Source organism: Oryzias latipes, chromosome 19 (assembly GCF_053564925.1).
Source record: "Oryzias latipes strain Hd-rR chromosome 19, Olatipes_Hd-rR_3.1".
Taxonomy (NCBI): Eukaryota; Metazoa; Chordata; class Actinopteri; order Beloniformes; family Adrianichthyidae; genus Oryzias; species Oryzias latipes.
Window position 1 is genome coordinate 13,561,071 of NC_136255.1, and position 27,441 is coordinate 13,588,511.

At 38.0% G+C, this 27,441-nt stretch overlaps 1 protein-coding gene across 1 annotated transcript in view; it reads right to left on the reverse strand.

Moving 5' to 3' along the window:
• Window positions 1–19,425, reverse strand: part of LOC101166504 (glutamate receptor ionotropic, NMDA 2C) — an 85,842-nt gene extending 66,417 nt beyond the window's left edge. The window contains exon 1 of the mRNA XM_078938160.1: window positions 18,369–19,425. The gene's annotated coding sequence lies outside the window, so the exon portion shown is untranslated. The remainder of the gene's footprint in view (window positions 1–18,368) is intronic.
• Between the last annotated feature and the right edge of the window lie 8,016 nt (window positions 19,426–27,441).

Sequence of the window (27,441 nt, forward strand, 5' to 3'; positions counted from 1 at the left end):
GCTCACATTTTTTATGGTATGAAATCAAAGATGTGAAACATTTTCCACATACACAAAATAACCAGTTCTCTGAAATATTGTTCACAAATCTGTATAAGTCTGTGATAGTGAGCACTTGTCCTTTGCCAAGACAATCCATCCCACCTTACAAGTGTGACATATCAAGATGCTGATTAGACAGCATGATCAGCAGGTGTGCCCTAGACTGGCAACAAGACTGGTTATTTTGTGTATGTGGAAAATGTTTCACATCTTTGAGTTCATACCATAAAAAATGGGAGCAATAACAAAAGTGTTGCGTTTATATTTTTGGTCAGTGTACTAACTGGTGCGCACCCGTTATTTTATTTTATTTTCTAATTCAAATTTTTTTTTTACTTCAATTTTTTATTTTCTTCAATGGCCATTTAGGGGGCTCCGTACACTTGGGTCCTAATAAGGATAGATTTAGTTTAAGATTTAGATTAAGTTCCTTGCCCAAAGATGACCAACTCCAAAGAGAAACCATTTTTTGGTTTTATTAACATGTTCGTTTGGCCTTTTGGTAATGGAGGATTTTGTTTTTTTTTTTTAAATAAGCACAAATTGGCGGTGTTTCTTGATTGAAATTGTTTTAAATCAGGAGCAGACAAAATAAATGTCGTAAAAAATAAGTTGGGTGTGCCACAAGCTCCCTGCTCCGAGCTTTCAGCAACAGGGAAGTATGGGGGGGCAGAGACTAAATCCTTGAAAACTATACCTATTTTTGGCTAAAATAACAGCATAATCATCGTTAAAAGGACTCTAACATGTAGAGATGGGGGAATTAAAACTCTTAAAAACAAGACATAAACAAAGTAAAAAAAAAAAAAAAAGATTAAATTGAAGACTTCGGTCACTTTAATTCCTTTATAACCTAAACAAAAAAAAACGTTTAGAACAAATACATAAATTGCTTATTTACATGTAACTTCATCAACATAGTCTCACAAAACATTACAGTCTCATGTTTACAAGGCTTTCTTTAAGTGACACTCTGTGTTTCATTGTTTTGCATTTGCTGTTGTTTTTTTCTCAGTGGAAAAAATGAATTACTCTAAAATTAAATGCTTTTCAAGTCTTGCTTTTTATAGAGGACTCATTTGTTTTATTCAAAATCCTTTATGCTAAGTGACAGTCAAGCATTGGTACGGCAAGGTTGCCTTTTCTTTCTTTCTTTTGTAATGTTGCTTTTTTCAATTTTATTAAAGCAAAATGATTTTTTTTCATCAAAGGGTGGCCTAAACATTAGAACCATCACACGTTACTAAATACACATTACATAAATACCCTTATGTTTATGTGTTCATAAAGCCATTCGTTTAAAAAATGTAGCTTTTAAGTATTTACAATAATGTTGTAATACCAGTGTTATATTCTTCCATGTGGAACAATTGTACCTTAATTTATTTCCCTTTAGACAGCAGCACAAAGAAGTTCCTTTCAAAATAAAATACACCCAGTGATCCTCTTGCTGCAGCAGATTTACTTGAAGTAAAAATTTAGTCAACAATTCTGTTTCTATCATCATGACTTTGATGTGCCTTTTTCTCTTTTTACTACTGAATATAAACTTAACACGATAGAAGAATGCAGATTTTTTTTAACACGTGAATGCACTTATACACTTTAGGAACTGTGCCTCTGAACAGCAACTACACACTGTTGTGCAGCAGAAGATCAAAATATGAGCTTTATGATTATCCTTAACCAAACTACTAGGTACAAACCCATTATTGTATTTAAATTGACATTTTCTTTTCAAAGCCATAGAGCCCAAATTGATTAAAAAAAAAGCCACATGTGGCTCGTGAGCCTCAGGTTGCAGACCCCTGACCTAAGTGATGAACTGAACTTTCTCTTAATTTAAACCTAAGATTAAAGAAATAATGGCAAGATGGTAAATGGGGTCTACTTATATAGTGCCTTGCTTCCATGTAAGGAAAATTTAAACCGCCAGGAAAAATGTATGGTTCGATGTCCTGCTCAGGAACACTTTTGTGCGAGCAGAACGCTAACCAAACCTCCAACTGTTTCAGGTTGACTGATCTCCCTCGTACGGTAAATACATATACTGTATAAAAAATAGAATCACAGTTGCTGTAATTAGACAGAATCAGTGTATTTTACAAAGTGGCCCAGGAGAGTGAAGACTTTCAGAAGTGCTCCTGCATGATCCAACCCTTAGCAAAGAGTAGTACATTTGAAGTTTATTTTGTAAAGTATACTGACTCAAATTTAGTTAATAATAAACTTCAAGTAGTACATTTGAAGTACATTTGCTATACTTAATTATAAGTATAGCAAGCATACTTTTAACCATGTATGTGTAGGTAGTATACTAACTGAATTCTTCTTCAAACTAAATTGGAAAATTTTAAGATTACAATTTATAAATAGTAGACGTAAATTTCAATTATACTACCTTTTTTTTTAGTATAGATGAAGTATGCTTGTAGTTAACTTAAATAGAGCATTCTTTGTTAGGGCACACTTTTCCTTACACAGTCTAAAAAAATTGTAAATATGGCCTCCAATACTACAGAACCCCTGTTTGTTTACCTTTGTCATTTAGCTGTTACCCTGGTTAATCTAGCCACAGGGGTTGCAAGCCAGTAACTTCTGTGCCGGTCCCAAGCCCGGATAAATAGAGAGGGTTGCGTCAGGAAGGGCATCCGGCGTAAAAATTGCCAAAATAACCATGCGAATCATCCACAACACTTTAGACATACCGGATCGGTCGAGGCCCGGGTTAACAACGACCGCCACCGATGCTGTTAACCTACAGGGTGTCGGTGGAAATTTGACTACTGTTGGTCGAAGAAAGAGGGGAGGCAGAAGGGTCCGTTGCCAGAGAGAGAAGGGAAAAGGCAGGAACATAGGTTTGAGAATAGGGACTCTTAACGTTGGCACAATGACAGGGAAAGGCAGAGAGCTGGCAGACATGATGGAGAGAAGGAAGGTAGATGTACTGTGTGTGCAGGAGACAAGGTGGAAGGGCAGCAAGGCACGTAGTATTGGAGGAGGATACAAACTTTTCTATCATGGTGTTGATAGGAAGAGAAACGGGGTAGGAGTGATTCTGAAGGGGGAGTTTGTAAACAGTGTTCTAGAGGTGAAAAGAGTCTCAGACAGGATGATGAGCCTAAAGTTAGAAATTGAAGGGGTGATGGTGAATGTAGTCAGTGGGTATGCGCCACAGGTTGGCTGTGAGTTAGAAGTGAAGGAGAGATTCTGGAGTGAGTTGGATGAGGTCATAGAGAGTTTTCCCAGAGGAGAGAGAGTTGTTATTGGAGCAGACTTTAATGGGCATGTTGGTGAGGGCAACAGAGGTGATGAGGAGGTGATGGGCAGGTTTGGTGTGAAGGAAAGGAATCTGGAGGGACAGATGGTGGTGGACTTTGCGAAGAGGATGGAAATGGCTGTAGTCAACACTTACTTCCAGAAGAGAGAGGAACATAGAGTGACATACAGAAGTGGAGGTAGGAGTACTCAGGTGGACTACATCCTATGTAGACGAGGTCATTTGAGAGAGGTTAATGACTGCAAAGTGGTGGTAGGAGAGAGTGTAGCCAGACAGCACCGCATGGTGGTGTGTAAGATGACTCTGGAGGTCAGGAAGAAGAAGATAGGGAAAACAGAAAAGAAGACCAAGTGGTGGAAGCTACAGAATGAAGAAACTTGTGAGGAATTTAGGCAGAAGTCGAGGCAGGTCCTGGGTGGTCAGGATGAACTTCCAGATGACTGGGAAACTACAGCAGAGATTATCAGGGAAACAGGTAGGAAGGTGCTAGGTGTGTCATCTGGAAAGAGGAAAGACGGTAAAGAGACTTGGTGGTGGAATGAGGAAGTACAGGAATGCGTCCAGAGGAAGAGGCTGGCTAAAAGGAAGTGGGATGTAGAAAGGACTGAGGAAGGTAGACAGGAGTACAAGGAAGCGCAGCGTAGAGTGAAGAGAGAGGTGGCAAAGGCCAAACAGAAAGCTTACGATGAGCTTTATGACAGGTTAGACACAAAGGAAGGAGAGAAGGACTTGTACAGGCTAGCCAGACAGAGAGACAGAGATGGGAAGGACGTGCAACAGATAAGGGCGATTAAGGACAGAGATGGAAAGGTGCTAACAACCCAAGAGAGTGTACAGAAAAGATGGAAGGAGTATTTTGAGGAGCTGATGAACGAGGAAAATGACAGGGAAAGAAGGGAGGAAGATGTGGTTGTTGTGGAGCAGGAAGTAGCAGAGATTGGAAAGGATGAGGTTAGGAAGGCTCTGAAAAGGATGAAGAGCGGAAAGGCCGTTGGTCCTGATGACGTACCTGTGGAGGTATGGAAGTGCTTAGGAGAGACAGCAGTGGAATTTCTAACAAGGTTGTTCAATAGGATTTTAGAGAGTGAGAAGATGCCTGAGGAATGGAGGAGAAGCGTTCTGGTCCCGATCTTTAAGAACAAGGGTGACATGCAGAACTGCAGCAACTATAGAGGAATAAAGTTGATGAGCCACACAATGAAGCTGTGGGAAAGAGTAGTGGAAGCCAGGCTTAGGAAGAAGGTGGAGATTTGTGAGCAGCAGTATGGTTTCATGCCCCGTAAGAGCACCACTGATGCCATTTTTGCTTTGAGAATGTTGATGGAAAAGTACAGAGAAGGTCAGAAGGAGCTGCATTGTGTGTTCGTAGATTTAGAGAAGGCGTATGACAGGGTGCCGAGGGAGGAGCTGTGGTACTGTATGAGGTCGTCTGGAGTGGCAGAGAAGTATGTCAGAGTAGTTCAGGACATGTATGAGAGAAGTATGACGGTGGTGAGATGTGCTGTAGGTCAGACAGAGGAGTTCAAGGTGGAGGTGGGACTACACCAAGGATCAGCTTTGAGTCCTTTTTTGTTTGCTATGCTGATGGACAGGCTGACAGACGAGGTAAGACAGGAATCTCCCTGGACAATGATGTTTGCGGATGACATTGTAATTTGCAGTGAGAGTAGAGAGCAGGTGGAGGAACAGCTAGAGAGGTGGAGGTTTGCTCTGGAAAGAAGAGGTATGAAGGTCAGTCGTAGTAAGACAGAATACATGTGTCTGAACGAGAGGGATCAAGGTAGAAGCGTTAGGTTACAGGGGACTGAGGTGAAGAAGGTGCAGGAGTTTAAGTACTTGGGGTCAACAGTTCAGTGTGATGGGGATTGTGGAAAAGAGGTGAAGAGGCGAGTGCAGGCAGGTTGGAGCGGTTGGAGGAAAGTGTCAGGAGTGTTGTGTGACAGAAGAGTGCCAGCAAGACTCAAAGGAAAGGTGTACAAGACAGTGGTGAGACCAGCTCTGCTCTATGGGTTAGAGACGGTAGCAGTGAGACAGAGACAAGAGGCTGAGATGGAGGTAGCGGAGATGAAGATGTTGAGGTTCTCCTTAGGAGTGACCAGGTTAGACAGGATAAGGAACGAGTACATCAGAGGGACGGCTCACGTTGCCTGTGTTAGCGACAAAGTCAGAGAAGCCAGACTGAGATGGTTTGGACATGTTCAGAGGAGGGATAGTGGATATATTGGTAGAAGGATGTTGGAGATGGAGCTGCCTGGCCGGAGGGCAAGAGGACGGCCAAAGAGGAGATATATGGATGTCTTAACAGAGGACATGAAGTTGGCTAACGTTAGGGTAGAAGATGTTCATGATAGAGTGAGGTGGAAAAGGATGATTCGCTGTGGCGACCCCTGATGGGAAAAGCCGAAAGAGAAAGAAGATTTAGCTGTTACCCTGGTTACTATTATTATTACATGTGTTAACTTGAGAGTTTATGATGCATCCTTCCTGACCTAATTCCTCCGTGCACTTTGTTGCTCTACTGTGATGTAACCTCTTTGCTCTAAATAGTCAGGAGTCGTAATTACTTCCGCCACATGTGTAAGCGTGTGTATGATTTATGAGGCTCTTTCTCTGGCTGTCTTGGTTAAAAAGATTTGGAATCTTTTGTCCTTTTTTCATCATAACCTTTTTTCAGCTTTAAGTGTAAAATCCCAAAAATACCGGTGATCATAAAATACAAAAAATCGTTTTCTCAATCTGTTCCTTTGAACAAATAACATACAGAATATCCAGATGAGCTTAAAAAAAAAGTAAAATTATAGATACAGTACACAATAGAATGCAGACAAGCTACAGAACACAAAAGGTCACTACCATGATTTTAGTTCTGATGCTGATTTTCTCAAAAAATCACAGCTCAAAATGGATTAGGCTTCTTTAACGGATCAAAGATGACTAGATCAATACCTTTGAAGCTCCGATAAAGGTTGGGTGGGTGTTTACAAAAAAATAAATCTTAATTAAAAAAGGTGTTCACATGCATACACTGCTAGATAGAATGAAATCAAGTCGGTGGCCATCAGAGACAAGCTGCTAATGAACAGCACTGGCCAGCTTTGATTCAAAGCAACACTTGGTTGAATGTGTGTCAGCGCTTCAACACATTTCAATGTTGCTGACATATCAATGGCTAATCCTAACATTGACTGAATGTCATGGCTTCATTTGACTTTATTGATACATTTAAAGTTTGAATTACAGGAGTTAATGTTATCGGAAGGTCACAAATAAGACAAGACTATCTTTCAGTTTTATGTTTTAGTTATTTATTTATTTATTGTTTTTTTTTAATCTAGTAATGTTTGGTTCTACCAATTTCTATAAAGGCTGAACCAATATTATTTTGAGTGATGTAGTTTGCATTGTATTTGGCCACTGAGTCAATGTGCAAGATGAACAGGACATTTTGGAGCAGGTAGCTAATTGCAAAGGACTGTTTAATGAAAGTGTTTGTTAAAGGCTCTTCCTTCCAATGAAAGCTCTTATTTGTCTTTCATTGTGTAGCATGAAGCACTCAGATCAATGGACTTCCACCAGTAAGGCAAACTGCTCAATACAACTACTGTTGAATACAACAGTGACAAAAGCAAATTTTTGAGACGTGGTACTCTACCTTTTAACCCTTGTGGTATCCTACGTCAACATTGGGAGTTGGGTCATCTAGACCCACTAGACAGTGCGCTGAACCTTTTTTCTTCAATGATTTGTGATCTTCACTGGTGTCCATGGATTAGATGAAGAATTTCCACCTTTATCCACCTTTGTCATGGTAGGGATAACACGTCAATGTAAGGGTGGGGTCATCTAAGATAGCACAAGGGTTAAACAGATTCCTTACCGTTGTCTCAAAGTGAATACACAGTGAAAACCAAATGTATTCAACCTCGTTTTATTAAAACAGAGAAATGTGAACTACACCTAAGGTGAATCTAAGGAGCAGCTGTGATTACTGTATGTCGCAAGAAACAAACTGCTCTCACACAGATAAAGATTAAATGAAGACAAAAAGCTTCAAGCTGCTTCTTTTTTTTTCCAGAAGTTGAAAAAAATGCATTTCATCCTTTCCTCACCAGAATAAAAATAGGTAAACATCCTGGTTTGGTTGTTTGCAGAATACTCATTTTGTATTTGGAAACATTTTGCAATTTAGGGTGTATTCAGACTGGAAAAATCTTTTGTTGTAGATCGAGTCCCAACACCTTGCGTTTGGTCTGTATTCAGACTGGCATCAAGTGGACCATTCTGTTACGGACCAAATCTTGTGAACAAAACCAGGTGACTAAAGATCTTGGTCATTGGCCAGGAACTACAATCCTACAATCCTTATTGGGACAGTTAAGTTATTAAAACTTTATACTTCGATTACCAGTTTTGTACATGGGGAACAACACTTTTTACTTGTTACTTTGGTACAGCGGAGGCATCCTACAAGGCGGTTACTGGCAAGGAGACGGGCCGTGTGTGCATTAACTAAGAGGATGCAAGCAACTGCAGTGATGAGGAGACATTGGGTATGAAGGTATGCTGCTAAGTGTTTACGACATAAAGATTCTCAGGAAAACAGTGTGAGAAGCAATGTGCATTACGTTAAGTTGTTTTAATGAGCCTCAATTCATCCAATCCCATTTCAATGAGTTTCTGTGTCTCATCGTTGTGGTTTTATGGCATTGTTTTTAAGAGAATTCTGTTAAGGAAACTACAGGGTAGCTTTTAGGGTGACATCACAGCAATTCGTGCCGCTTAAGAGACACAGAAATGCACGTAAAACACATTTTCAGCTGTGTTAAAATAAACGTTCTAACAAGTACAGTTGTTTTTTACTGTTTGATAACACAACAATCTTCACTTAATATTTGTCCGTGGCTCATTTGTTGCTGCATTTCTGCTCTGTTTACTTCAGCCATGGTAGCCGTTTTGGTCCAGTTGTTCTGCACTGAGGAGGAATTGTATTCAGACTGGGGAATCTCAGAGTGAACCGAAGCTCAGTCCGATTGAAAATGAACCAAGACCACCTAAAAAAATGGGTCAAAGAGCCTTTCCTGTTCCCAGACGCGGATGTATTTAGACTGAAACTTGCTCCAGATTATCGGGGGAAACGAACTGCTTTGTTTTAAAAAGCACACCCTGTTCTGTGTCCTGATTGGCTGGAGACCTTGTCAGTCAATATCCTCCGTGTCTGCTGTACAGAAACGCGCTCTTCAGATCAGAAATCTTTGATCGAACACATCTTTGTTTTCATTCTAAGATTCTGGACCAGATTTCTATAAAAGTTTGAGAATTTAAAAAAGAGAAAAGTGTGAAAATGATCATGTCTGTGTGAGAAAAGTGTATTTAGGCAGTGAGGCGTTTTACTGCCTGTAATCAGACTCCGTGGATTTCACCGATCATGGGTTACTTTTAGAACGTAACTCCTGCCATAAATGAGGGAACTCTGTACTGGTGAAAAGGTAACGCAGATATATGCGTAGCTGCAGCAGAAGACGTAGACATTTACTTTTTCATCATTACTGGATGAGAAACAGACGTGCAGGACACAGCACAACAGCGCAAAACGTGAGACGTATGATGAGCACAAAGTCTCTGCGGAATTATGACGGGATCAGTATATTTTTCCTGAAGTTTTGTCTTTGAAAATCATAGAGTGTTATTTGGTCATTGTTTTATTTCATAAATAATGTTATTGATTTTATTAAAAGGATCATGAATGAATTTAAACCTTATTCAAAATAGCACTTTACAACTTCTTGAAGGTACCAAAGGGCTTCACAATAAAAAAGAGATCTAAAATAGCAACAAAAGTTTTAAACTAAAAACTCTAGAATATTCTGTTTTAGAATATAATTTTAAATCCAAATGTTTTCATCTACATTCCATGTTATATCATTTTCACTCCATGCATCTGCTCGTGTTCAGGTCGTTCAATCGAATTTTAGAACCCAATGTGGCCCGGGAGGTAGAAAATAAATGCCCACCCCTGGTCTTGTGTGAACATTGTGGGCTAAAAGAATGCACATTCTTGAACTGCACCACATGCCCAGTGTGTACATAACATGATAACTGAGAGGAATATAGGTGTTTAATGTTGTGTTGTCAATCACTTCAACTCATTTTTGAAGTCCTAATAGTTGCATCAATGTAAAGAACTGTGAAAAAAGCACAAAAATTAACACAAATATAATATTTTTATTATCTAATTTAACTACATTTATCTACATTTATGTTCTGAACTGTTAAATGTGAGGGCATAAAGATGGAAATTAGCCACGTGAGCTATGATTTGGTGCAAAGCATGCTTTCCTCAGTTTTTGATGCTGATGAACATGCAGTCTCTGTTCAACTCTATCAGTCAGTCAAGGATACCAAGTTACAAAATAAAACCATAATCTACGACAAATATTGAGATTGTATGTGAAATGCAATATAATATGGAGAAAAACTGCCAAAAAAAACTGCAGGTAAGAGAAACGACAAATCCTCTCTGTATGAATTCTCTGACACAAGTTTGGGTCAAGCATTCAGTTCACAGTGTCATCTCAGAAGAAGCCAGCATAATGGGGCCATAGACAAGCAGCATGTGTGTTTGTATGTGTGTAGTGGAGATGATGATGGTCAGGAAATAGGACTCTGCTCCAGATTGACAGCAACAGGACAGCCGTAACACGAGACATTCAAATTATACATGAGACCTCTGCTTTTTTTTTTTAAAAGTTTGAATTTCTTTAAATCAGTGTTTTAAAACACCAGATTGCCAGATTGTTTGTTAAAAAAAGCTGCAAATGTGCTCCACAAAGGTACTGGGCAGTTGTTTCCAACACAGACAGACAATGTGGCAGAGGAACACTCCTCACTCCCTGGTTTTCTATTATTATGGAGATTTCCAGATAAAGTGCAACTCCTCCACGAGAAATGCACTCCAGTGGAGACTCAGAGACGAGGCTGCATCTGCATTTGCACAAATCGGAGTTCGTTCTATGGAGAGATAAACACTAATTATAATTCTGCACTGGTCCAGGCTACTAAAGACAGCTGTCGAAAGACAAAACCCCAGCGTGTTTTACTGTTCGAGCAAATAGCAGCAGATTTTCCCACAATTTGGCCTCTGAGAAATTGATAAATGAGTCCATCCACAAGAAATTCATTTTCTTCATCCATATCTCTCTTAATCCTATTCAGTGTACTGGAGTTGCTGGAGCCTATCCTAACCAGTGTTGGGCAAAGGGTGGGACAGGTCAACAGTCTGTCGCAGAGCAGAAATTCATTTTTTTTTATATAACTCTCTGAGATGATTGTTCTGTTCCAAAATTAAACATCCAAAAGGGACACGACAAGCAATAGTTAAATCCATGTTTTTCAACCTTTTTTGAGCCAAGGCACACTTTATCCTTGACAAAAATCCCGCAGCACACCAGCATCCAAAAATTTAAAAAAGGAGAAACTCCTTGTTTGACAGCTGGAAGTTGCAGCTGTTTTTTCTAAAAGATGTTTTAAAAGTTAAGTTAATTTTTAGTAATAATTTGCAATTTTAAAAATTTTTATAAAATGCAATTTTGTGTAACCTCACAAAAACCAAATATATTCTTTCTAAATAGTGATTTATTTATTTATTTGTTTTTTCAATGTAGGTGCTAAGGTAACTCATATGTCTCTGTTTCATTCATATGAATGACTTTTATAAGTAACATAATCTGCATATATTATATATAACTGATCTGCATTTGCAATGTTGATTTCTGAAATAGTTATTTTTACATAATAATTTAAGTAATTCATCTTCGTCATGTGCTTTATTGATACTTTACGATTCTTAATTCTGTCTGATAAAAGTTATGAACTGGATATTGATAAAGCATGTTATAAAATGGTTATAGTATAACGGGGTGGGATTATATAAGTTCGCTTCCTTCCACTCCCTTTCAAGCAATATATATTAATATGCCCAATTATCCTAAGTTTCATTAGTTACTGTATGAATGTATAACTGATGATTATATTGCTTTTGTGTATCATTTGTATTTGATTGCTTGAAATAAACCATTTCAAATCAAATCAAACTGTAATTTTTGAACAATTATATGATCACAATATGTTTGATACATTTTACACAAAAAACTAAAATTAAATTTATGTTTTTTGTAATTACACAAAAAGTGAACATGTTGAACTTTTATTAGGTTTTTTCTTTTCTTAGTCAAAAATGAAGTCTTTAAAAACTTTAACAAAAATGTTTTATTTCTTTTTAGATTATTAAATTGTTTCAATTTAATTTAATTTTTTCTGTTGACCACTTCACCTTAATCCTGTTTCTTAAATGTTATTACTTCTTCTAATGTTTAACATATAAAATAATCCAGACATTATTAGAAGTGTTTCAGTTAGAAAGATGACTTGGACCAAACTCTGGGATGTTTAGCTGTTAACAAACACAAACCTTGAAGGAGAACTAAACTGTTGACCTCTGATTTCATCAAGAAGATTTAAAAACTATTTATGTGTGTTTGTTGTGGTTTCAAGACGTTTAACAGGGAAGACTTATTATACGCTGAGACGCTGTAACTTTAACCCGATGCATCATGGGAGATGTAGTGCGAAAACTGCTACAGATCGCAGATGGACTCACCTCTCTTAGCTTCATTGTTTTATTCACTTGTTCCATGGTCTGACACCTGACCATCTCCCACACTGGTTGAAAAACACTGAGTTAAATAAACATTAGGAAAGGATCTGTTAGTGTCCCATGACCCAACCTTACAGCGTTGTTTGAGAAAACAATCAAGTCTCCAATGATCTAGCTGAGATTTGACAACTTATCTGTGATGTTTTCTCAAGGATTTTGAGAGGCAACAAGCAGCAAGGGTTAAGAAAATTGTATAAAATCAACCAAGAGAGCTCAAGAGGAAGCTTTTGTTGGTGGGCTTGTATTATGAAATGTTTCCATCCTCCCATCAACATATTTGAAGAACGATACTGTGACAATCATCAAGAGCCTCCAGAGCCCATTTCAGCAGACTTGAAGTCAGGCAAATCCCACGATGACCCTTCTGCAGCTGTTCTGCTGCTGGTACTCAAACTAATCTTACCATCTTCAATCCACAAGTTTCACTCATGTCTTAGTATTCTAAAGCCATATTTCCATAAAGTGGTACAGTTCAGATGAGGTTATGATGACACAGTTCATGATAACCAAGCTTGTGTGAGTAATCTCACACATTTAGCTCCTCTTTACTCAGCAGTGGGGATATTTCTGTGACCTGTCAGTGGATGGAGGTCTGCAGCTCCATCCTAACCAAAATCTAACCGTCTATTTAGCATTTAAAAAGGTGGGACTTGGTTTTTTTAAACCCTTAAAGAGCTGATTACATGCATGTGCACACATGTAAAGCTTCCCCTTAACATTCAATGGTGGAACTCAATTTTAACTTGGCGCTAATCCAATCTCCTACAGAATTATCTGTGCAACAAGTAGCTGCAGCTTCTGTTATTTTTTTATTAATGTAAACATTTAAAAATGTTATATTTTTGGTATTTTAACCACGATGCAAATGAATTTTATCATCATAATTTTTTGTGGATTTGCCTTAACCCTTGTGCTATCTTAGATGACCCCACCCTTACATTGAGATGTTCTTCCTACCATGACAAAGGTGGATAAAGGTGGAAAGATTTCATGTAATCCATGGACACCAGTGAAAATCACAAATCATTGAAGAAAAAAGGTTCAGCGCACTGTCTAGTGGGTCTAGATGACCCCACTCCCAATGTTAAAGTGCCTAGGATAGCACACGGGTTAACGGCTTTTAAACAATTACAGCTTCAGCAACGATTGTGTGAAGGTATAGAAAAGTGAAATTTCAGTGTCACTATACACCACCATAACTCAAAGCTTGAAAATATGAATTCACATTTTACCAGTGGAGCTTTGGAACTTACAGACATTCACTCATTCACTTTCGGACGTCACTTTACACGCCATTATCAATTACGCTTTCACTTTGAGCCAAATAGCTTCATTCTCAACCAGTCCCAATCATGTTTTCGCATTCAAATTCATGAATGGTTGTCTTTTTCTGCATTTTAAACAGTTGGCTGGTCCTCCTCCACCCCGTTTTCCACCTGCAGCGATGCTTCGGCATGTTCTAAACACCATCAGCGTCTAGGCTCTGGGTTTATAAATCTGTTAATCACTAGGAAAAATGTCCACAAGATATTTTATCTGGCTTTAAGTGAATAAAAATGTCCCACTGGAACTAAAGATGTCTCCATCTGAAAACAAATAGTGATGTCCTGTCCTTTAAAGCCAAATTAAATTGTGAAATAAGCCAAAAACTCTCATGTTTAGGTATATTGTTCTGGTAGGGGAAATATTCTAAATTAAGCATTTATGACTTCAAAAAAAGATTTTGTATCTTTAAAGTTGCTGTATTTATTCACTTCTTCCCCAAATATATGCAACTATCCTTGCATCTAAAATATAATCATTTTAAAGACTAAAAATATACATTTTAAGATAATTTTCTTTAGAAAATTTTTATTATTATTGTAAATGTATATTTATCTTGAAACATCTGCGTCCTGTTGTTAAAAATGTGTTTCTACTGTGATATGAGTCAAATTAAGTTTCCCTAAATCAAGTCTGTTGTTCTTTATACATTTTCACTTGTCTGAAATAAATAATTTTTCTTAAAACCAGACCACTCACCATCACAAATTAAACTTTGGTTTAAAAGTATTAAAGTAAAGTTTAAAAAAAACTTGTTTCATTAGAGATTTAAACTACAATACGATGTTTTTCAGAGATGGTTACAGAGAAGTTATGACCTAACAAGATATTCAAGATTTTTTTGTCTTAAAAAGAGTTGTTACATTTAAACGAAAATATTTTTAAACCAGACAAAAATACTTGGTGAGACTTTGTGGTTTCGCTGTGTTCATCTCAAGCACACAAAATGTAATCGGCCTGATCACTGGAGATGATGGATGTCTTTCATGCTCATTTGTCTGTAACACAAAGAAATCTTTATTTGCATTCCTGATAGCTCTCCTTGTTGAAATTGAGAAGTCAACAATACATGAGCCTATATCCTAACAGGACCTTTTTCTATGCATTTCTATAGGTTCAGTTTTTTTTTTTTTGTCAACATGTTTTTTTTTAAACAGATGTGGACAAAGATCTGCAGATTCTGAAACTTTGATGCCAGCATGTCTGATGGAAGCTGAGCCAATTTAAAAGTCTCCTCACCTTGTCAGCGTCAGTCATCTCAGACGATACGTCTGGTCTGAAACGATTTCCTGTAAAGCTGTCAAATCTTTAGGTGTGAGAGCAGAAACCCCCCTGAGAGATTTTGGGTGGGGATGGGGGGGGGGGGGGGGGGGGGGGCAACAGTTACATTCTTAATTATGATAAATTCATGTGGCAGCCCCCCTGTGTGATACGCTTCACAATAAGATCTGGGGTTAAGCGTGACACATTCATCCATACTGGGAGATTAATTTAGATGTAGAGCCTTAATATGAGCTGAATGTGAATGTGGGAATGTTAAAGCTTTATGTCAGCTTATCTTAATCAAACATGGCTGATAGAAAAATGGCTGTAGATTAGAGTTCCTTTTACTTCAGAAGCAAAAGCACGTTGATGTCACTGTTAATTGTTATTCATATGTAGGGAAGGATGAAAGATCTACTCCACTGACCAGGATTATGTTATAACTCAAATTGTGGCAAGACTTTGTGTTTAATGTGTATTTTAACCTTCTAATCTAGAAATACAACTCAAGCTGGTTAACAAAATGATGCACAGCAACAGCATCTTCAATTAAAACCGTTGACTGTATGAAAGAAATGGACTGAGTGACTCCTCCCCTTTGGGCTCCAAAGGGGAGGAGTTGGTTGAAGGAGCCCAAAATCCCAAAGACTTCTATTGAGAACTAAACAATGTGATTGTATTTGTGATTTAAAAAAAAAAAAACTCCCAGCTATTGAAGTTGTAAACAGTCCAATCATATGCATCATACCATCTTTCAAGATGGCGCCTTAAATAATTAGCTGGAAGCGAAAATTATACAAACTATTCTATCCCTAATCTTAACCGTAACCCAAAAGTATTTAGAATTGTAGAAAAAACTTTTATTAAAGTTTAATAAACTAATAACTGTAACTGTTTGGGTCACCAGTAAAAAAATTTCAAGCAAAGTGGGGGAACTTCTGGTTCCAGTCGAGAAGTATCGGTACTGAACTTTGTTGTCTGCAGCCAGGTCCTCTTGGACTGACTCAGACCAACCAAATGAGCTCAATGTAGTCGCCATTTTTCTGCGATACAGACTCTGACCAATCACTGCTTACTGACATAAACATGGCAGAGTTTGACATTTGAAACATCTTAAAACAACAAACTATTGCTCTAAAAGTGTACGGTATACTTTTTTTTTTTTTTGTAAATCTGGTTACCAACGTAATAATTACGGAGCAAAAAGTCTGAATCTACAGCAGCAAATCTGTGCAATAAATTGATATTTTATATGATACATAAATATTTTGAGAACATTCATATTTATTTGGGCTATTTGTTAGACATTGGCTGCATTTTTAAACAAGTCAGGGTTTTAAAATATATTCCACTTATAGATAGTTTGAGGTTTTAAATCAGAAATAAAGCATCTGATAAACACTGCTGGATTTGTTCTATGATTAAATCCATACAAACACTGCCAGAGGATCAAAGATATGTAAGTTACTGTATGTCTGCAAATGCAAACCTAATTGTTTTAATCAAAACGAGAATTATTTTAAGTTGTTTTATTTTCAAACTCCTAAAATGGCATAAAACAGCAATAAGAATAATGAAATGTCCAAATATGAAGCAAAAAATGACAGGATAAAATAAAAAATAATGAAAAAGAATTAATTTCTAGCAGTTTGCCAAAAGTATGAAGTCAATAAAAACTAAAATTAAGAAGCGAACAAAACAAAAAAAGCATCTCAATTTAGATTAAAGAGCCACTTCAGTGAAAATTGTGTTTTGGGTGTTTTAACATCTTCTTGTTGCATTTTTCTGATGATGGAGGACATATATGAATAAAAATTCAGCTTAAAAAATTCCATTTCTGATTATTCCTTTATTCAAATGATTGTGAATCAGGAGCAGAGGAAAAAATGCTATTTGAAAAAGAGCTGATAGGTGACGTTGCTCCCTGCTTTGAGCTCTTGGCAATGGGGAGGGGAAGGGGGGGGGGGGGGGGCAGTCCCGCCCACAACTCAGAGGTAAATTTCTAACAAACTGCTTTTGCAGAAACTATGTCCCAGAAAACAACACAGTTTTTTTTTATTTAATCAATATTAAAAAAAAAACACTGGGAACGGCTCAAAAGATGATCGGAGTGCGGCTTTAAGACATTTAATCCTTTTGAGAGAAATTATCTGACATGATCTGATAAAGCAGCTCCATCATACAAAGACAATTATTATCATTGTTTTATTTTAAACTTTAAACCATTCAAAGAAAATAAATACAAATGTTTTTATTACTTTGCTTCCTTACTTTTTATTACTCTGACGTTTGAAGTATTTCATAAGACACTTGCATTGTTTTATCATCCTTATTTGTAATCACAGATGTATTAAAGGATTTTATGTAACTTTGAGTTTACAGTGACATTTTTATGAGGGCAAGTCTTTTTGGTTGAAGATAATCCTCGCCCTGACATTTGGCCTGATAATGTTCTCCAATGTTGCACACTAATAGTATGTTCATCTGAAATATAAAAAACTACTCATGGAGACGGCAGCAGTTTAAATATGATGTTCTGCTGTCAGACATAGAGGTCCTTAAACCTCAGCTTTGTGGAACAATTATAATGGCGATTGAGGTATTTGGGATCCATCCAGAACAAAGATACTGGATTTGATGCATCTTAAGGAATACTTACAAAGCTCTTTTTATTATGATTATGCCAAAATAAAAACTGTGTTGTTTTCTAGGTCATAGTTTCTGCAGAGCGGCAGTAGTTCATTAGTAATTCACCTCTAAATTCTGGGCAGAAAATCCTACCCCCACTTCCCATCATCCATCTGTTTAACATGCTCTCCCACTTGCTTACACACTCTTTCAACACCAACCTAACTTTAGCTGTCAAACAAAAATGGGGACAAATATTAGAGCTATCCAGTCGTACAGTTTTGAGCCAGATACCAGCTCAGAACAGGAAATCAGAGACGTACATGGATCTATTTGTTTGTCAGGATGCATCAGAATGGAACGGAGCATGGAGCTTGTGGCTTGCTGTTGTAGGTTTTATATAACAAGTTTTTTCCAACTGCACTTTTCATCTGCTTCTGTTTCACTGTGATTTCACTAAAGAAATCACTAATAGATGTTAACTTTAATTTTCTTCATCTATGTCCTCCATCAGGAGGAAAAATGCAGTAAGGACACGTTAAAAATATCAAAAACACGTTTTTCTTCAAAGGGTGGGGTGGGGCCTCCTCCTTGATCATTTTGGGTGTTCTCTACACCCTGCATGATTTATACCAGTGGAAAACTGGAAAAAGCCAAACTGTGTGTTTGTCTGTCTCTCTGTGATGACTGTCATCCTGTGGAGATTGTAACCTGGTTCTCTTTTGAGTTAGAATGGGGTTAAATGGGTCTAAATATTGGAATTATGGGTCGACAGATGGATAGACGCTCAGCAAATGAATCATGTTAAGTAAGCTTACACTATTGGAGAACAGACAAACTGCTAATATGCATTTTTTTTTTACAGTATCCCCTGTTCTGCTATAACAACTGGCTGCTCCATTTCTGTCAGCAGCAGATGGGAGCTTTCTTTCGAGGAAACTCGTCATTTATGAAAACTGAAAGTATGACTGCGCTCGTACGCTGCGACTACACCCAGGCTCCCCCTGAGCGTCTTATTCTGTCTCCAGATCTGTCCCTGTGGATTTCTGAGAGGATCAGATTTAAGTGACATCATAAGCATACATATGAGTTTAAGAGGAGGAGGTGTCAGTGACAGACTTGCCTGTGCTTTCTGCTGTCATCCAACTTGAACTCCTGCTGCTCCATCCTTTGCCCCCGTTCCCCTCCCGGCATCTTTTCCTCTTTGTCTTCACTTGCTTTCGCTTGCCTCTCTCCCGTCTCAGCACCTGTAGGAGTCTGCATTTAGACCGAGTGAGTTATCTGCGCCTCTGAGTGTTTGCCTGCAACAGCTTTGGATGTCTGCACGCTCCCTGGGAAGACTTCACAATGTGACAAGTGTGTGTGATCGCCCGGCTTCTCCCAAAAAAAACAAAAATCCCCTCCGACTGTCTGCTCCTTTTCCTCCTCGTCTTCCTCTCTGTTCTGTCACAAGTGGTGGCAGAGGTGAAGACAGGCCATCAAAATGGAATGGGAAGGGGTGAACGCAGAGGGAAGGTTAAGGAGCCAGTTTGAGTGGGTTTGGAAAACCTACAGTTCTCAGCCCCCCCAGTCTGGACCCTTAGGACCGAGAGGAATGAAGGTGATCAAATGCCTTCTCGGTGATAGGAACAGCACAGATGCTTCTCCTGTCAGTCTTCCCTCATTCTTTTTGCCTCTACTGGCTTGGAAAACTCAGCAGATCCATAAAAAATTAAGGAATATCCAACATTGAGGGGTCTTGCACCCACCTCCGCACGCTTCCAGAGAAAGTTTTCCACACCTTTACTCCAGCTGTCAGCCTCCTTGGTGGTGGTACGCATCTGCAGGGGGAAATACCTCGTCCTTAGGTCCTAAGAAATGCCAAATCAAGATTTAAGTTTAAGATTTTGACTTTTTGGCCTCTTTCCCATATGGATGCAAGCTGATCCAGATGTTGGAGGATGGTTGAAGCATCGGGAGCAAACAGCAGGACAGATGGCCAGGTCTGAAGGGTCAGGACGGCTGTGCACTAGCAGGTCCTCATCCTGTTGCACTGATTTGATTTTTTTTTTCCCAGAGTTTCTCCCTGACTGCTGCGCTGGCGCTCATCTGCCTGAGCTGTCACACCAGTAATCCTGCTTTCCACTCCCTCTGTAACTCCATTCCCCCTCACTCCATCACAGGAGGGGCTGCATGTGAGTCCCGATAATAATGGTGCGAGGATTTAGCCCGCCTCCCTTCCTCTCCTCTCTCTCTCCCTCACTTCGGTGCAACCCCCTCCTCCTCCTTCTCCTCCTCTTCCTCCTCCTCCTCTTTTGGCTCCCGTTTCTTCCAGATTAACATTCACCTTCATCCTGTCAGTGTCCATCTTATCTGAAAATCATCTCTTTTCATGGCTTTGTCACTCCTCTCTATGGTGTTCCTTCACTTTTCAACAGGTCCAAAAATAAACAGCAATGATGGTTTCGAATTCCACTCCGGACCCCAGATGGTCCATCTGTTGTAAACCACAATTTTATATTAATAAGACAACAGAACATGAGCTTTTTTGTTTGTTTTTTTCTTTTTCTTTTTCTTTTAGACAAATTTACAAAGCTGATTTTATAGTCAGCTCTTAGTGCTCAGACATTTACCTTTGCTGTAAGTATCACGCCGATCATCTTTTTATGTTTAAAAAGCTTTTCCATTATGATTATTTTATTTTTATCAAAAGTTTTTTGTTTTTTTCGAAAAGCCTGTGTCTGAATTTAGGACATAGTTTTTTTTTTTGCAGTATTGATTAGAAATTAACCTCTGAGTTGTTGGGAGCTCTCTGTTTACGTGCTCTCCCATTAGCTCACAGCCCTCACACCCCCCAACCTAACATTACCAGTGCAACAAAAATGGCGAGCAATAGAAATTCCAGCTCAGACGAGGAAAACAAAGACGTGCATGGATCTGGTCTTCTGCAAGTGGAAGCGTTGGAATGGAGCAGAGCATATTTTCCACATCACAAATAAATTCTCTTGAATTTGCAATTAAACCCTGATTCACAAAAATTTGAATAAAGACATATTAATAAATGTAATTTGAAGAGGATTTTTCTTTATAGGTGTCCCCCATACGAAAAATCAAATCAAATCAAATCAAACTTTATTTATAAAGCACTTTTCATATAAAAATATAACACAAAGTGCTTTACATTAAAACAACAAAATATAAAAACAAGCAAGCATTAATAAATAAATAAATAAATAATAGGGCCCCCCTCCCCGTACCTAGCCCCCCACGCCTTTCACACCTCCCACTCTCTAACTGATGGAAAATGACAATGAAAAATAGGCTGTAAAACATATGCTGAGCACAAAAACATGATGCGGGAAACGCTAATAATTGGAACCTCCCCCCCTGTGAACAGCCGCATAGACGGCCAAATGCAACATCACAGGCGGGGACCGCTCCACCACAGCTAAGCGGTGATGCAGGTCCCCACCCAGAGCCGCAGCGGCTGAACAGCAGCCGTCCAAGAGGGAGAGGTTCCAGCTGAGGAAGCACCGGAAATAAAAATGAATAAAAATTGAGAATCAAAAAGTAAACATATTGATAAAAACGATAAAACATTGAAATAAGGTAAATTAAAATAACACGTTAAAAATCAGGTTCAAGTTCATAAAACAAGATAAAATGGATAAAGAAATAAAATAAAAATAGAAAATACATATAGATAAATAACAATAAATAAATAAAAGTAGTAAAATAAATAAATAATAAATAAAAATTAGCTAAAAGCCAGGTTAAAAAGATGGGTCTTGAGCCTTTTCTTAAAAGTATCAATGCTCTCTGCGGCTCTCAGGCCCTCTGGCTGGAAAAATGCTTCAAGAACATCTTAAAACACATTTTTCACTCAATTTGGGCTTTAAAAAACAGGTTCTAAACCAATTTTGCCTCGTTGTTATCATAACAAAGGATGTCAAAGATTCTTTTCGATTATGCAAAGCTTTTTGTTTCTGCTGTCACTCTGCCATGTTTTTGTTTTGTATTGTCTGATTTATTTGCAGTTGAAAAAATAGGTTGGAAAAAATTTGAAAGAAAAGGAAGTCTCCTACAACATGTTATATGATAACAAAACGTTTTAAAAAATAAATTGAAAAAACTTTTAACTTCAAAATCCTCATTCTACATCTCTATGCAAACATGATCGATTAGGGTTTTTCCTGATATGAAATTAACATGAAAAACATAATTTTGCCGGGTACTGTCAGTATTTCATAAAATCAATCACAATATCAAATAAAAATGTCAAAATAAAAAATGTTTACCACTTAAATAATAATGAATTTATGGCCTCAATTAAGATCTACATTAATGATATTATTGAACACATAGGGTAATTGTTAACTTCAAACTATAAATGACCTGTATTGTCTTCAAAATAGCACAACAGCTTTATAATCAATTGTTATAACTTTTAAACTAAATATAAATAAACAATTAATGTGTTCTTCAAATCAGCAATTTACAATTAAATAAATACTATTGTAAATTGTTCATGAATTAAGTTGCTTTTTTAAGGAAAAAATACTAATCGTTATCAACTGATTAATAAATATTGTTTTGATAAGTTGATTTAATTTATTTTAAGAATTTTTAAAAATAGAAAAACAAAAAAAAAGTCAATAAAAATACCAGACATATCAAATCTTTGTTAGATATGAAATGTGACGATTGTTAAATAGAATTTGATTAATTGTTTAAAAGTGAGCAGGAAGAAGCAAATTTTTACAATCCCACACTAATTCTGACCTCTATATTGTGATTTTAAAATATGATTTATAAAATAATGATCTTAAACACTAAAAAAAAAGTTTTAAAACCTTTTCATTGCATACATTTATTTAATTACTTTTTCTTGTCAGGATTCAATTTTTATTACATGCCTCCTTCAATTCATTTATTTATTTATTTGACTTTTAGGTATTTGTACGGAGCCCGTGTCCTGACATTAAAATATAAAAATATATCTTGTTCCCGCAGATTAATATCTCGTTCGCACGAAATACTTTTCTGTTCCCACAAGATACTATTGCGTTCCCTCAAAATACTATTCCGTTCCCTCGAAATGATAAACTCGTGCGAGCGCAATAATTATTCACGTCAAAAGTCATTCACGCGGATATGCTCTCTGTACGCCGGCAAAAGCCGATTTCAGCGGTAACTTCCGTGTCTCTGTGACCCTTATTCGTTCAAAAAAGGAACATGAAAAACAAAAATGATCACTTTATTACCGTCTCAATGAATATAAGAAAAATATCAAAAGATTTATGATAACTAGGCTGCTTTGTCATACGATAGCTCCTGCTAGGCTACTACTAGCGCCGCCGCAGAGCTCTTTGATGTATGCCGGCATTTGGGCAACTGGCTGGTCTATTGACAGACAGCTGATATTGTAGTTTAGGGTCGAATAGGAATAATAATATTCAGGACTTGTCTTTTATTAACTTTAGCAGTCAGTCGCTTTACATTCGAAGGCTATTTGGCTACATGCTAACTAACTAGCCGATCATATCCTGTTATTAATTTACGTCATAGATTTACAGCAGATACCTTCACATTTCTGTCTGTGTGTGTCTCATTACATTGCATTGAAGACACGGAGGATGTTTAGAGAACAGATTTATTTATTTTAAAAAGCACAAAAGCATCCATCGTATTCACGTTCATTCACATGATGATCTGTTGCCGCCCTCAGTCATCTTGCTGGAAAAGCCGCTTCCTGCCGCTACTTCCGTGTATCTGTGAGCATTCAATAGGGGTAAAAATAAAAGCAAGAATGGTCGATCTGTTATTGTCTCGATGAAAATCTTAAAAATATCATATTAAGCTGGATGCTTCGCCTAAAGCACTTACCTTTAGCTCGTAGCATAACAACAATAGCACTACGTCACTTTTCCCAGCATGCTTTGCAGCCAATCATTGGCCAATCACCGTGTCCCTGTGACCAAGGTTTAACAACAAGACCAATGATTGGCAGCAAAGCACGCTGGGAAACGTGTGTTTTGTTTTTCATGTTCCTTTTTTGAACGAATGGGTCACAGAGACACGGAAGTTACCGCTGAAAGCGGCTTTTGCCGGCGTACAGAGAGCATATCCGCGTGAATGACTTATGACGTGAATAATTATTGCGTTCGAACGGATTAATTAACGCAATGGGAACGCAATAGTATCTTGTGGGAACGGAATAGCATTTCGTGCGAACGAGAAAATAATCTGTGGGAACAAGATATTAATCTGTGGGAACAAGATATATTTTTATATCTTAATGTCAGGACACGGGCCCCATAATTTTGTGACTTTGAGGTTTGTCATTAGTACATTTCTGTCCTATCTTTGAATCTAAACAGAGCCTCCTCAAACTATTAGCCACATCATTTCCTACCATCTTACCCTCGTCTTTTTACTCTTTTTTTATGACTTCATGTTGTTTTGACCTTTATTATGGTCCCTGCAGTCAAGGACTTAAAGGACCATATTGTTTTCACAGTTGGAAAAATGTCTGCCCCTTTGAGCGAAAATTTTACATGAACGAAAAGTCACTACAGCTGCAACCCCCCCCAAGACAATGGCATGACAGCGAGCGATACCGTAAAAAAACAAAACAAAAAAATTATGGACCCAAAAAAATACATTTTAAATACAGTAACGAAACCCAAACACACATGTGGGGGTTATCCAAAATAAATGTTGAAATTATTATGGGATGACCAAACGACCTTGGCGACCATTTTGTGGGAAAATTTGAGATTATTTTTTCACGTTTTTCGACAATATGGGAAAACAACGTTTTAGTTTGTGCAATTTTGGGGAATCAGAGAAAGGGGAGTTAGAGGTGCGTAGTTGCTGCCTAGTAAATGAGGTCAGGTTAGCGGTGGTTGTTGAAAGCGGCGTTGGTGCCTAGACCCGGGTGGCAAGGGCGGCAGTGGTGCTTGTTGGAGACGGAGAACGAGGGCGGGTAGCGCCAGCAGGCCATACAACGCCACTCGCAGCTTTAATTTATAAATATATTTTTTATCAATCCCCTATACATACAGCATATTGATGAAAGGTTATGAAACAGGTGATTGATTGAATTAGTTTTAGTTTAAATTAGATTACAATTAGTTTACCTTTAAGCTTTACCATGACACTTTGGGGCAAAAGAGAATAGAAATCTCCTGATTGTACCCAGCTGTAACATTGGTGCTGCACATGCAAGTGCAGGAGGAGGAGCGCAGGAGAGACGTGCACTAGAGGACACTATGCACAAACAAAAACATTCAGGTAAAAATGGCAAATTGGCCAAGATGAGAAAATAGAAACCATCCTAATTTTCTTTGCCTCTGGCACTACAAAAGTTATTTACATGAGCAAAAAAGATGAGCTCTCTTTGTCTTCATTTGTTGCAGTAATATCTCCGCCCAAAAACAAAAGCTGCAGTCGTTTGTGTGTAAAGTTTTGTCTGTTTAACACATGCCTTCAAAATATGTAAAGTACTGAAAATGGCTCCCACAATCCATCACGATCACATTGTTTTGGAGCTCATACCAGCTGCTGTGAAATGATAACTTTACGAGGGACTTTACTGTATTTTTCGGACTATAACTAACTCTCATATAGAAGCAATGTTTTGGGGGGTTTTTTTCGAGATACCGGTATTCTTTCTAACTTTTCAACATAATTCTTTCTATTTTTTGAAAAAAAAAATTTGAGTTGTTGTTTTTTTAGCTGATTTATTTTTTTCAGGTTAATTTTTTTGAGCTACAACAGTTGTAGTCCTATAACCAGAAGATAAGGACCCGTCAACAACTTGCATTACTCGAACATGCTGGTTCACTCTATAAGAAAGACTAGTAATATTAGGGATTTCTGTTGAGTTTGTTTTTAAGTTCTTGTGATGTTTTTTAAATCATTTATGGTGACCTACTGAGAAACTGTTTGTCTGGGATGTTTTTGTGTACTTTATTGACTGTCCCTGCCTGCTTCTCCAGCTTCACATGCATCAACATCAAGGCAAATCTCAAAGCTCATTTTTCAATAAATAGGCGGATCCTGAAAAACTGTGGCTGTAATTCATTTACTGCATCACCTCAAACAAAAATAAACAGTACATACTGGTCAACATTGCTCTGTAAAGTTTGTGTATAACGGAAGTACTGGCGATACCGTGACGAGCACATAAACAAAGCGGACACAGTTCATGTCTATGATGACACGGACACATTGGAGCTTTTCAACTTTTAATTGCAGGTCTCCTTATAGTTTGCCTGAGCAGATGAGGTTAGTGCCCCACCTATTTGGATTTGTTCGTTTTAGATTTAGAACAGGTGTCAGCTCACCTTTGCACAAATAGTTTGCGTGACTGAATAAAATGCTTTCCATGTGTTGGTTTTGTATGCACAAGTATATGCGTGTGAACTTTAGTTGGATGTGAACATTGTTGGAGCAGACATATGTCTGTAAAATTTGAGTGTGTTTGTGTGGAAACACACTAAAAACAAAAGTGGCCCCGCCACTTTTAGACTAATATTTACACCTGACAGTAATGATCATAAACTTCCAGCAACTTGTTACTTTTTGATTCCATCCCCCCTTCTATAATCATCCTCCTATTTCCTTAACGCCCCATTTTTCCTCCCTTTCCTATGTGCCCCTACCTCCACTCCTCTCTTACATCTCTCTCTCTTCTTCCCTTTTCTTCTGTTCCGTCCGGTCCAACAAAAAACTATTACAAATATAATCAATAAAAATGGAGTTTAGCCTAAGTTACAAAAGGGATTTATTCAAATATACACCTGGTGTGTCAGAAGATTCATAACGACCTGTTGTAATAGTAAAATATGTCAAACACAAGAGGCCATCACCTACAAGTACAAGTTAAAAAAAAATTTGAATGAAAAACATGAAAAAATATTTTTTGTTTTGTTGCTTTTTTATTGACTGCAATACACTTCCATACTCCATAGTTGAATTCGCAGCAACCAAAAGAAAGGCATGATGAAGAAGAAAAAGACCCGACAAGTTACATTTTTAAAAGAAATGTATTTAACAAACTGCAGAAACACTTTTTCGACATTTCATCTTGAAACATGTTGAGGAGGAAACATGTTGATAAGGAAAGAAGCATACAAAAGCAGGCCAAAAATGATCCCTTTAACCCTTGTGCTATCTTAGATTGACCCCACCCTTACATTGACGTGTTCTACCTACCATGACAAAGGTGGAATAAAGTAGGAAAGATTTCATGTAATCCATGGACACCAGTGAAGATCACAAATCATTGAAGAAAAAAGGTTTGGCGCACTGTCTAGTGGGTCTAGATGACCCAACTCCCAATGATAAAGTGCCTAGGATAGCACAAGGGTTAATAAATGATTGGATCAGTGTTGCACTGGGCTCTGGGTGGTGACAACATCAGTGCAGCAACCACACCACGTCTCCAAGGACAGGGGTCAGTACAGTCAGCACAGTCCCCAGGTCAGAGACAGCTTTGGATTCAAAGTAATGTAGTCATGGACTCAACATGCTGACTGGTCTCTTTATCTATTCCTCCTTCAGGTATAGCTAGTGTAAAATTCCCGTAAGGCTCTCAGTGGTCTTCCAGTAGAATTTCAAGTACCGTAAATTCCGGACTACAAAGCGCACCCGATTATTAGCCGCACCCACCCATTTTCACGTGTTTAACTAATTTTATACATACACAAGCCGCGTCGGGGTACAAGCCGCATGAATTAGGAAACATTGTCATCCTGACGGATCACTTCCTGACTCAGAGTGTAAGTGTGATTTATTAGCACACAGTGGGTGGAGTCATTTTTGCCTCAGGCTCATGTCTTTGAGTCTATCTGCATCTGCCAAACAGTATGCACCTCTATTCTGTTCACAAGTTCCTCAGTTATGGTTTTTATTTTTATTATTTTTTTTTAACTTATTGACAATCTAGGTATCACACATAAAATTACAAACAGTAACCATATAATCAACATTACATCCCTCAGTTATGATGAGGAAATTTACATCCCCGATCCCCCATTTCCCATGAGTCTTAGGGGCTAAAGGCGGGGCCAACGCCCGGCTCGCCATACTGTTGTACGTGTTTAAGAATGAGCAGCAGTGCATTGAGGGGTGAACGGGTAAAGCTCTCCTTCCGCTTGTGTCGCGGCAGCGTTATGGGAGTAACAGGGCTGTTTAAAAAACACGC